The sequence below is a fragment of the Trematomus bernacchii genome, unplaced genomic scaffold (genome assembly GCF_902827165.1).
Source record: "Trematomus bernacchii unplaced genomic scaffold, fTreBer1.1, whole genome shotgun sequence".
NCBI classification, from domain to species: Eukaryota; Metazoa; Chordata; class Actinopteri; order Perciformes; family Nototheniidae; genus Trematomus; species Trematomus bernacchii.
In genome coordinates, this window is record NW_022988098.1 from 6,604,993 (window position 1) to 6,613,930 (window position 8,938).

General features: G+C 41.9%; 1 protein-coding gene across 5 annotated transcripts in view; it reads right to left on the reverse strand.

Moving 5' to 3' along the window:
* Positions 1-6,447, reverse strand: part of LOC117475454 (protein 4.1-like) — a 96,319-nt gene extending 89,872 nt beyond the window's left edge. For 2 of the 5 annotated variants that reach the window (XR_004555169.1, XM_034121670.1), the window contains exon 1: positions 6,303-6,446. The gene's annotated coding sequence lies outside the window, so the exon portion shown is untranslated. Of the gene's footprint in view, positions 1-6,302 lie in introns of all 5 variants that reach the window. The other 3 variants (XR_004555170.1, XR_004555171.1, XM_034121671.1) reach the window with 3 other exon arrangements.
* Between the last annotated feature and the right edge of the window lie 2,491 nt (positions 6,448-8,938).

The following is an 8,938-nucleotide window of genomic DNA, read 5'->3' on the forward strand; positions in this document are numbered from 1 at the left end:
GTATACATGGTATGTTTAATTCTAAAGAGTAAACAAGCAAAACCCATAGCTGATAAACCACAAATAGTTCTAACAAATTGGTATATTCTGTTGACTGTCTTTGTACAGTACATGTAATACTTCACTGGGCTGCAAGCAAGCAAGTTGGTGCAACAAATGGATGAACCGCACAAAAATACACAAGACTAGTGACACGTGTGTGAACGGATTACTACTAAGAGAAGTGTAAATACACACACAGTGTTTACACAGAGAGGAGTCATGACTTCCAACCTGTCTGACCAGTTTAGGAGCCAGACGTCAGGCCAAAGGGACGGGGAGTAGTCTGTGTGTACAGTCAGAGAGACACTGTACTTACACAACACGATACTCTGCAAACACACCACTCAGGGATTGGTAGAGAGGGCATTTGAGGCGAAACCATTTCTGTTTGCGTTGATAAAGAAATTCAAATCTCCACCACTTCTGTTAAAAAGAATAATACAATAAGTTAAAACAAACACCATAGGCTAGGGCTAGGCTACATAAATAGTTGAAATAATATATATTTACAATGTGAAATACTTCATGAATATGTTTGTTAAATACTTAAAAAAGGACATACTATGCTCACTTTTTGGTGTATATTTGTATTTTGTGCCTCAACTCTGACATGTTAATGTTCAAAAACTCTGTGTTGGAGCGCTAGCCAATAGAAGCACGAGGGTCATGTCATTATGTTACTGAAGTAAACAAAGGAGTCCAATGGAGGTGTTTTAGGGGGGGGGGTGTCGGAGACCATTTACATGCACTAAAACCGATACCTAAAAGAACAGAGTAGAAGAGAATCTGTTGGTGCTTCTGCAGTGTTCATTGATATATATGGGGCAACATGATGTCCTTTTCTCTCCCATTGTAAACCCCCAAGTCCTGCATTACTTGTATGAATTTCAGATGATATACAAGTAAAGTTGAATATTATTACATTATTAGGACTATCACTGAGAAATAGTGGGTGCCGTCCATCAGACAGCAGAGCCACAGTCGGCAGGCAGACTACACCCACCTGCTTCTCTGGGCACTTGAATCATCTTTTAGTCTAATTACAGAGGCAACATAATGCCGAGGTGAGAGATTACCCAGCGTCCTCAGAGGAGCTGCATATCTTGTTAACAGCACTGCAGACGGCGACATTTTTTAATCACATACAGTTACCAAGGGACCATTGTCCTCAAAACTTCATTTCATTGTACCTGCAACTTTATTTTGTTTTAAAAATACATGTGCGCCAATGCATTTCCCTCAACAGCAGTAAGCAGTAAACATGGTATTGTTCCAATTGTTACTTTTTTGCAAAGCTAATCCTTCCTAATCGTCTTTTGGGTATTGTTTTATGTTCTTATAAATAGTTTGCACTAAGAGTGGACCTTTTTTCCTAAATTCACAAGCTGTCTCCCATGTTTATCACACTGGGGAAACGGACAGAGCAACTACGTAATTAGCCTTTCTGCACAACTGTTGAATTCAAAAGCTCCAATTAATTATTGCCAAGTGTGAGGTGGCCAAAATGAAACAATGGCCGCTGGCTTGGTTTGTATAATGAGGCCGAAGTATCAGGAGTAAAGAGTTTCCATGGCAGGCCACGAAGAAGTAAACAGTCCTAAAAGAAGTGTAACATTTCCCCCCCTAAAAATTGCCTGAAATATAAATTCTGCTTTTCTGTCGTGAGGCAGAACATGAGGAGCATTACAGGCATCGTTGCACCAGATCAAAGCCAGACAACAACATGATGAGTCTCATCCTTGAGAGGCAGGGGATTTGTTCAAAGACGACAGCAGCGGAGAGGGAGGCGAGGGAAGGTATGCAAAGGAAGTCGAAAAAAAGCGATGCAGAACCTGCTGACTCACTGTAATCATGGGGCTGAGCTGCGCCTGCTCGGGGTAAAGCTCCCTGCCTCCCCTTCAGAAGGGCAAAGTGATGCTTTCCCATCAACCGTGAGGAGCCATATGACTGAAGGGAAACAGAATGGTGAAATAAACCCGCTTCATGGCATGGAACAGCTCCTCTTCCTCCCCTTCTTACACCCGACTGCAGACAGAATGATGCAATCGGAGGAAGGCAATAAATCGGCCCAAAGCTGTGTGAGTAAAAACCAAAGCTAAAAATAAAGCCCTGATCAGAAAACAGGACTGCAATGTGGAAGGAGAACCTCTAAGGAAGGAGGAAATGGGGATGTGATTGCTGCCATTATTGTGTAAATGTTGCTGAAACACACAATAAAGACCAAAATGATGCTGTAGGCCTGCAGCGGATAAAGCATCCTGATTAGGCTAAATTGTATTCCAGTATAATAAAAAGCACACTGTGATTATACCTTTGTTGGATTCAGCTGCGATAATGCTGTGTTATTCTCTTTTACAGTAATTAGTCATTTTAAAAAACTGAGATTTTGCTTCCAAATTAGGCATTTCAGGTAAACACACAGCTGCGGTGCGCTGTAGGACTGCGATTATTATAGCCGACAATCAATAACACAGTCATCAAGTATCACGTATAAGTTACACAAAGTGGGTAAACAATGACTGACTTGTGTATATAAAGTTTTAATTATTAATCAGGCTTGAGACTTTGAGTAGCGTTATAAACTTGGGGCATGGAGAAGATGTCATTCAGATGGCACTGAGAGCAACTGAAAGTAAGGATTTCTAAGCCTTGGATGCACCAATTTCGACCGGTCTTTATTTTGAGACATCTCTCACAAGTCCTCCATCTTCGCAGTAAATCTGATTAAAAAGGTAAAATGAGGGTTTTTCAGGTTTTCCTTTCCTCCGTTACATAGGTCTTTGTGCATGGATAGGCCAACATCTAAAGAGTTTCTCTCCCACATACACCACCGCCCCCCCTGCCTGAAACGCCTCCATTGGACTTCTTTATTTACTTCAGGAACATGGCGACATCACTATGTAACACTGACGCTTCTATTGGCTAATAAAACACATTGTACGTGATAGATTAAGGGGCAGGACATCTGTAAGCAGTTGACTAATCACAACAGAGCCGACCAGTTAACCAATCAGAGCAGACTGGGCTCTGGTTTCAGACAGAGGGTGAAAAGAGGTGCTGCAGCACAGGCAGTATGAGAAAAATAAAGAGCTTTTTTAACATTAAAAGCATACAACTGTTTTTCTTTTACTGAGATAAAAGTGAAATGCACAGACTCTACTTAAAACAAAAGGATAAGGCTGACATATGATAGAAACCAAAAATAATATTTGCTTTCAAAATGTAACACTGAATGTATGTGATGAAAAATGTGTTCCAAAATAAACATGCACCAGCTTTTGTCTTTCATACCACGTCTAGAACATGCATGCATTGTTTTCTGTGAATCCCTTGTGAGTGTGTGTATGCAGTTAGAATGCGGCGGCCGCCATTATGCGTGAAAACAACTATATATAGAGTATACAAAGCCTGAATGCAAACAATAAAACACAGCTATTGCCATGAATATAAATAGTATGAAAAGTGGGAGTTGATGTACTGACAATCCTAAAGATGAAAACCTCAGGGTTGTGGTTTGATGTTAGTGGTGATGTTATGGTGAAAGCTAGGAAATAGGAAAAGCATGATGTCAACAAGTACCTCACAAGTATAGCATTACAAACGCATGTGTGTGGCAGGATAGACAACAATCACCAGGCTACAAAAACATGGCGAGTCAAAGTACATTCAGCAGGGTCAAAAGCAATGACAAGCGCAGGAAACACACACACACACACACACACACACACACAAACACACCGCTGCTGCATCATCATCAGTAACATCAGGGTGACCCCACACAATTATGCAGCAGTCCCTGCAGGTTCCAAGAGCTACAGTACAACAATGACTCAGGTAAGATGGCCACCAAAAGAAAAACACAATCTTCCTCTGTGACACTGAGCGCCTAACGGTCCCCCTTTTCCAACCAAGATGTCAATAAGAAATGGTTGAGTTAACTTTCAAGTGCGAGGTGAGAGCGTCCAATGAGACGCAGAGGAGAGGAGGGCTTCGGCCTGACTGGATGCCTCATACGCTCATTTGATTTGCAAATGGTGGGAGGCAGCATGCTGTGCTGTGAAATCCCAGAGCTCGACACTGACATGCACACACCAGTAGCGAGACTTTGTGCACATATCCACCACGGCGAAAATAAAAAAAGGCAATCTCTGAGTTGGATTGGATGTGAACTATACGATGATGTAGCAAACAGTGGAGAAACTGCTGCTGAGAGTAGGTAATGGAGGAGGGGGGGGGGGGGAAGAAGCATCAGGTGACACAGTGAGAGGTGAGGAGGCAAGGCTGACACAGCAAGGAGAGAATTGTGTCCGATGGTAGTGCCAGGGATGCTGTGTGCAGTCTGCAAGGAGAGTGTGAAAAGCCCACCTGTAGGATAACACTGCAGGGGAACTGAAACACACTTTATCTGAGTCGAGTAAATGAAAAGGACATGACAAACCAACAGAGTAAGGAGTATAGTTTTGTTTGGCCAATCATGAGAGCTGCTATTGAAAACATCTTATATTGTGGAGCAGGAATTGGTCCTCAAACCCAGAAATGAGTCAGCATTTTACCACTTTTGGTTCTCTTGTCTTGAAGTCAACTTTGTTTTAGTGCGTTTGTGCTTAGATGCCTAAAATAGGGTATTTGTTTTATCCATGTCATATGTCAGTAAACACCCCCACTCGTAAATGTCTGAAGCTTTGCTGAGTCTTAAAAGCGGCGTTTGCTAACAAGTAACTGAATGAATACTAAACGTCATTACGCCGACATGACTCTGCCTTTAGCTTAGTGGTGGTGATGCGCAGCCGTGCAAACTGGGATGGGGTTTGTTTGTAGCCAAACGTTAGCTTTTTACTCATGGTGATTGCATTTCAGCTTCAAAAATCCTAAAATCTGCTGAACACACATGTAAAATCATAAAGCTTTGTCGAGACCAAACGTTTCTATGGATGTCAGTTTCTGAGACATGACCAAGCCCAAAATGTAGCCTCCAGTCAGGCTTGTTTTTAGCCTAGCTGCTTGACAGAATTGCTTTTGACTACTGAAGCAAGTTGTTGATCACCCATACCAGCTAGATACCCTAATAGAAATGAGCAATCAGCCGTCAATGACAGTATTGAACATTCAATACATTTAGAATTGTGAATCACTGCAACGACAAGAGAACTTTGAGCATACAGTCATAAACAAGCCAGAAATGAAGCTGATGAAGCCAGCATGTAAAACAGACACGTACATGCACGTATGTTCTTCCCAAAGCCTTACGCCGAAGGAGATGAATGCAGTTTGAGAAGCTAGCTGGAGGTGCCCACACAGAGTCTATGAAAAGCATCTGGAAGGTGATGCAAACTCGTGCACAGCTGAAAAATGTCTCCTAAATACTGTATGTAATTCCAAAAAAGCAGTTAAAGCCAAAGGGCCAAAGGTGAGGCTATTTCCATACATGGACCTGCCCAAGCATGCAGGCAAACACACACAGAGCAGCCAAATATCTCCCAGCCTGTATTTTACACACACTCATACATCACTTACTAAGTGTTACACAGGGAGCAAAAAAGAATCCACTCCCAAGCAACACTTGTGTGGGCAACGTGTTGATGAGAGGCTGTGACATTGTGCAAGTCCTCTGTGTGTGTGTGTGTGTGTGTGTGTGTGTGTGTGTGTGTGTGTGTGTGTGTGTGTGTGTGTGTGTGTGTGTGTGTGTGTGTGTGTGTGTGTGTGTGTGGGTGTGTGTGGGTGTGTGTGTCTGTCTGTCAATGTGGCTGTTGTATAATTAGTGATGGGTGTGTTGGACTGACTAAGCCAACAGCAGATCCAGTTTGCCCTGACAAGCTGAAACAAGCACACAACAGCTGATCTCTGAACGAGCAACTTTAAAAAACACAAATATTCCAAAATGCAAATTCAAAAAACCGCCATGCTGTGTGTGAGCATCATCATCTATGAAGTGGCTGGGGGGGTTTACTGCCTGGTTGCAAGGTTCTGTCAACACTGCCTGGGCCAATGGGCACAAAACGACGCAACAACTTGCTTCATTCCCACAATATTATTCATTCCCAGTAGAGGACGTAAGGCACGCGGACAAAGTCCGTGCGCATTATAAAATGAACAGCTTCAATAAATGCATTTTCACTGCAGCGGAAATCGTAACCATTCACGAATTACGCAGAAAATATCTCGTAGAGACATTCAACACATCGCTTAACACAACCAATGCTGGGCTAATAACGCCAGGAGGAAACCAGCAAGAGGAGGAAAATACGAATATTTCAACATACCCTCCTGTCAGACCCACATCAAGGGGAGGACCATGGATGGTGCGCACCGGGGCTCAATCCTGCTGCTGCCGCCGATCCGTGTTTATTGCCCGGTTACAGGAAGAGGGAGTGTGTCGGTGTTTTGCCGGTGAAAAGCCCTAATGAGAGGAGAAGGAGGAGGAGAGAGAAAGAGGGAGGGACACTGTCAGATGCAGAGAGGGAGGCAGGAGGAGGGAGGAGGACGCATGTCCGAGTATTCAAAGGGAATGTGTAAAGAGTCTGACAAACAGCGCTGTCTCAAAATATCCTTCTCTGTCAACAAGTAGAAATCTCAATAAACACGCTGGGGAAATGCCAACAAGGTGACAAAACGCAGCATTGTTTCAACAGGAGCTGCGTTCACGTGTCAGTGGATTTGTCAGCAACATGAATGAGGCAACACAACAGTATGATCAGATGTAGGTTTACACATACAAGGAATTTGCTTTGGTACACAGTATGGTGCATTCAAAGACACAGAAAGAAGATACGTAGCAACAAATAAAGACAATATTTACACTGAGTACAGTCAAATATTATACAAAATTACAAATACTATATTCAATGTTGTATTTGATGTGTTTTTTCTCCAACATATTTTTTATTTCTAGGCAAGATCCCTCTGAAATATTCAAAGGGAGCACCACATAAGAGCTGATAGCCTATGTCTTGCAGTCAGTGTCATCAGGAACACAATCCCTTTGATTTCATCACTGGGTCCAACACAGAGCCTGAACCCCCCTCACCTTTGCATACAGAGATGATGGCATTTATTAACACAAAGGACCGTTCGCAATGAGTGACCCACTGTTGTGGTAAACACCAATAATGAAACCATGAAAAGCAGTAATGTGCAGGTATCAGTTCCCCATTGTGTCTGGAGAATGAGCGGGGTTTTATTTTGAAAAGGCAAGCTGGGTTTGATATCATTAATCAGGGATGATGAGGGGTTACTGCTGCTGATTTAATTAATCACTGCCAGGTCCATTACAAAAGCAGGCCTATGCTAGCAAAGAAGCTATAATATACACTATAAACATGCGATAGACCTACAGTCAAATTACCATAAGCCGATAAGACATACAAGGTCACTACGAGCGCTCTACTGTAAGACAATATCATTTTAATTATATCTAATATGCCTAACGCCAAGGCTGGATTAACAGGCGGACGAAGGGCAACTGAACAAGGGCACCAGATCTACAAAACTCCAGGTGTAATGTGTGTTAGCTGGTCCAATACCAGGAAAGCACCTGCAGGCTTTATGCTATATTCAGGTTCCTGGTAAATCAGTAGAACTATCTGCAGCTAGGTGATGAGAGTAGCTATTGAATTGAGCTAACTGTTAGTCCGTCATTGTAATTTCCTAGCTATCAACGACCTCCTGACACTGAGTGAGCAAAGCAAGCCACTTGTTCTGATGTTGGCTGCAGGCTGTGGATAAAGTCTCTTTAAAAAGGTGTAAGGTGAGTAAATGTCCATTCAACTACTGGAAATCTATCTCAGTGAAGGACACAGCAGGATTCTCTCCAAACCTTAAGCTGTGAATGAATGAAAATCAATGCAGCATAGCAATCACATATATCGGTTTTTTTCTTCCAGGTGAGGGTTATGCTGAAGGTCACATTTCTCGCATATCCCTCTGGAGCCTCAAGACAGAACTAATTTACCTGCAGAAATTAGGTTATTTTTGGACCTTCATTGACACATGACTAGCTTATATAGGAAAGTGATAGCTTGTAGTAGCAAATCAATTAAATCAACAGACTTTAAACAACACCACAACTTTACTTTTCAGCATAATTTACCGCAGCAACATCAACTAATTTTCGATAGATAGATAGATAGATAGATAGATAGATAGATAGATAGATAGATAGATAGATAGATAGATAGATAGATAGATCGATAGATAGATAGATCCTCCAGGTGAAGCAGTGATGGAAGCTGGTGCAGTTTAGCTCATCAAATAAGATACGAACAAATATATACTCTCCCTGCCCAACCCCAAACAGCAGAGGGTAAGTTAAAAAAACTGTCGAACAGGCCAAAGAACATTTAGTCGCTAAAAAGACAGATACTAAAAGAGGCCCAGCTGTTTTGCCCCAAGTCCCCGAAGCAGGTTAATCCAGCCATTTTTATATCTCTTCATAACTTCTGATCTAGATAGGTCTTGGTAAACATCCTCCAGTGGTTGAGATTTATATATCTCAAAATCCTCTGTTCAGTTACAGATGCATTCCCATATGTGTTACATCATATTCACACTCATCACATCATTCAGTTCACTGCTTTGTATGAATCTGCATCATTGCGTTTCTCCACAATCTCCACTTCAATTGTTGACATTTCGCATTTATAAATTCACTTAAATAGTTGCTTACTTTATTGGTCTTTAACACTAATAATCCATGACACATAAAAACTGCCTGCCGTATAAAAAATAACAGAGGAATCCAGATTTTGACATCTCGACAATAAAACATACTGTAGCATGTGAGGCATCTGCTTTATGGGCCATAAAGTTTGACACCTGTGTTATTAATAGCATTTCTTCCTCAAGGACATACAATTTAAAAGCCATGAATGTTGTAATTGGTTGTGATCTGTGAACCATG